The sequence below is a fragment of the Raphanus sativus genome, unplaced genomic scaffold (assembly GCF_000801105.2).
Source record: "Raphanus sativus cultivar WK10039 unplaced genomic scaffold, ASM80110v3 Scaffold2223, whole genome shotgun sequence".
Lineage (NCBI taxonomy): Eukaryota > Viridiplantae > Streptophyta > Magnoliopsida > Brassicales > Brassicaceae > Raphanus > Raphanus sativus.
Genome location: NW_026617532.1, coordinates 8144 through 11788, shown reverse-complemented (window position 1 = coordinate 11788; position 3645 = coordinate 8144). Strand labels below are relative to the sequence as shown.

The window sequence follows — 3645 nt, the reverse complement described above, 5'->3', positions numbered from 1 at the left end:
TTACTTCTGCCTGATGAATTGTCGATCCACAGCCTCCGTTCTCTTTTGACACAAATCGTCTGTTCACTCTCCCTCTCTCTATGTAATGGTTGTTGCTTGATTATGACTGTTGATTGTTTGTCTTCCTCATCAGTTATGCTTACATATCTATTTAATTGAGTACTCAAAAAATTGAGACAATTAAACAAATCTTAGGCGACGAGAGTTCAATGAAGCAAGGGAGATGGCCGCCGGCGACGGGACAGCTGTGTTGGTGTTTGATTCTTCGACGGGTAAGAAGTTTTCTATGCTATCATCGGTTCATCTCTCGATCCTAATTTATCCCTTCAGATTTAGATTATTCTTCTATTATCTTTGTTCATCTCTGTGCATTTTGGATTTTAGTTAACTCTAAGTATGCTTTAAAAAATTCATGTCTTTCAGTTTTTTTTTTCTCTGAGAGTTTAACATTTTACTAACCATATTTTGATAAAACCCTTGATTATGTTTGCAGCTTCAACATTTTTGGAAGCAAGCACAATTCCTCATCATTCTGATGTAGTTTGTGTTCACCGTTCCACTTCTCTAGGCTTATATTACATAAGAAAAGACCTAAAACTCAATCTAACTCAAACTACCTTATATCTAACCTTTGAGGAGTTGTGTGTGATCATAATTTTGTGGTTTCTTTTTCACAGGTTAGCATATTGGGTATATTTCTTTGAATATTTAGTTGTTCCACCTCTCTAAAACAAGAAGACAGAACCGTTGAACTCTACTATTTTTTCAATATGTATCGTCTTACAGGTTGCTCTGACTACTGCCAAGATAGAGTCCATTTTTCTTTGGCTGAAGATCGAATATATAAAATACTGAGTTATGCAAGAGGAAAAATGGAGAGGGTCCCCAGGTCCAATGGGAGAAAGTCTTAACTCGCTGTTTCTAACTGTCGATAGTGATATTGGAGGATAAATCGGCATAGCTCCTACTGATAGGGTTTGTCAGGCTGTTGCCTCTGAGACTGTGGTAGGGGGTTAGGCAATTGGTGTTCTTCCCATGTCTAGGTACCTTGGTAAGCAATACTTCTATTGATTATCAGTAATGAATCTGTGAATGCCTTGCGAGTAGGCTTATTAATTTCATCTATGGCACATCTCTGGAATTATACTGTGAAATTTTTTTTCCTGCCATTTAAGAAACATTAGATCCTCAGTGTGTTTTCTTTCATCATCAACTTATGCTCCAGAAACCCATTAGATTTGTAGATTAGTATGCCTAAATTGTGTTGCGTTTCTCCTTATATGCAGAACAAGTATGTTTTGTCTGATTCTGATGCTTTATGTATATGTCTGACAGGTTTTACATTTGGGATTCACATATCAGCCTTGTATTTTTCTACTCGATAACTATTAGCAATTATGGATGATTGGGGTAAAGTTTATTGCTTTAATGTCTCTTTATGTGTTTCTATCTATAATCAAATTACAAAATTGATTCACTTGCACAAGTGTGAATCTTATTGGAGTTTTGATTGCTTATAGTTTTTATTTTTTTGATGATTTAAGAGGATGAGCCGCTTGCACCACTTCCAGCTAAAGTTGAGCTTAAAAGCAACTGGAATGACGAGGATGTAGATGAGAATGATATTAAGGACTCTTGGGAGGATGATGATGATGATGACGAACCTGCTCCGGTAAAGCCTGCTTCGGACAAGGCTCCTCCTAAGAAAGCAGCAGCCAAAGCTGTTGAAAAGAAGGGTAAAGCAGCCGATGTTCCAAAAGAAGCACCAAAGGAAGGACCTTTGGATCCTATCTCTAAGAAACTTCGCATGCAGGTAATTTAAATCTTTCTACCTGGCATATTTGTTGAGACGAGCTTTTATAAACAAGACCAAAAACTGTGTGTTCTTTCTCTCACAGGGTTGTTGAAGAAGCTGACTACAAGGCAACTGCTGAACTCTTTGGAACGAAGGGTGAAAAGACAAAACTTGATGTGTTCATCCCCAAGTCTGAAAGCGATTTTTTGGAATATGCTGAAATGATTTCTCATAGGCTTAAACCATATGAGGTTTGTTGCATAAGCCTTTCTTCTCTTTATAGTAAAACGCTCTTGGCAAGTTGGCATGTTGAACTTATACTTTGGTTTCTTCTGTTTGCAGAAAAGTTATCATTATATTGCGCTACTCAAAGCAGTCATGAGACTATCTGTGGCCAACATGAAGGAGCAGATGTTAAAGATGTTGCTTCGTCCATTACAGCAATAGCAAATGAAAAAATAAGGCGGAGAAAGAATATTGCTGCTGGTAGAAAGAAGACTGGTATGTGCATTGACGACACTCGCCTTCTAATTTTTGGGTTATTGATTTGTAGATACGTTATTCTGAAGATTAAGTGTGAATCCTTTTTTTGTGATGATCAGGTGGGAAAAAGAAACAACTGATTGTAGATAAGGCCAATCGCTACTATCTCAGCCGTTGCAAGCCGCTCTTTGGATAAAGCCAAGATGTTCGCTGCTGCTAATGGCTACTCTCCTTCGGCAAAGATCCACGGCTCTTACGAGTCGATTCTTGAAGATTCAGAGGTTGATGCTCTACATTCCTCTCCCAACTAGCCTCCACGTCGAATGGGCTATACGTTCTGCTGAGAAAGGTAAGCACATCCTTCTTGAGAAGCCCGTGGCGATGAACGTAGCTGAGTTCGATAAGATTGCTGCGGCTTGCGAAGCCAATGGTGTTCAGCTTATGGATGGTACCATGTGGGCTCATCATCCTAGAACCGCTAAGCTCAGGGAGTTCCTCTTCGATCCAGACTGTTTTGGCCAGCTCAAAAGCGTAAGTACTATGAACTTAGATTAGTGGGGTAGAGTTGGAATCATTCATAATTCATAGTATAGTATATGTTCTTTGGTTAAGATCTTTATGGAACTTATTGTTTACTTGCACTACTTCGCGAAGATTGTTCAGGTGCTTGCGTATACGGCTGTTTCGAGCTTTTCCAAGCATAGGCGGTGGAGGTTTGGAATCACTTCGATTACTCTGGTTTATTACTCTGAAAGGAGCTGCCAATGATATTTTGGTGAAAAATCAATGGCGGTGCTCTAGCGGTGATTTTACGCAAAGATTGGTGTTATCTCCAGCTTCTTATACGTGTTCATTATATAGCATGATATAGTTAATTTTAATAAGTGGATTTTGTTTTTGGCCCAATTAGATTGACAATGTGTATTGGGTTTTGTTGAACATTATTATAAATTCTCATTTAGAGCTTTTTCATGATTAACACAATCCTATAAATTATATTTTAACTAAATAGGTAAGTTATTAAACAGTATTAGTCAACAAAAAAATTATTCAACAATGTATTATTTTATAAATGCTATTATATGTACATTTAGTTACCGCTAATGCAAATTGTAAATAAATGTGATACGTGTATCTACCAATCTAATGGGTTAAATACATTTATTTATTTACTATTAAAGATTTTTATTTTATTTTGTCCAATGTATTTATTAACTATAAGTATAAATTAACAGCCATCTGAGAAAAAAAACTTTAAGTATAAACTAGAATTTGACCCGTACTCCCGTGCGGATGTTTGAATTTAATTTATATTCAACGTAAATTTTTAAACTGTCGGTTTTATAAAAAAAAATATCATTTATATT

The 3645-nt window shown here is 36.7% G+C and overlaps 1 pseudogene; it reads left to right on the top strand.

Moving 5' to 3' along the window:
• LOC130505378 (uncharacterized) lies at positions 1-3244 on the top strand (annotated as a pseudogene).
• Positions 3245-3645: the final 401 nt, after the last annotated feature.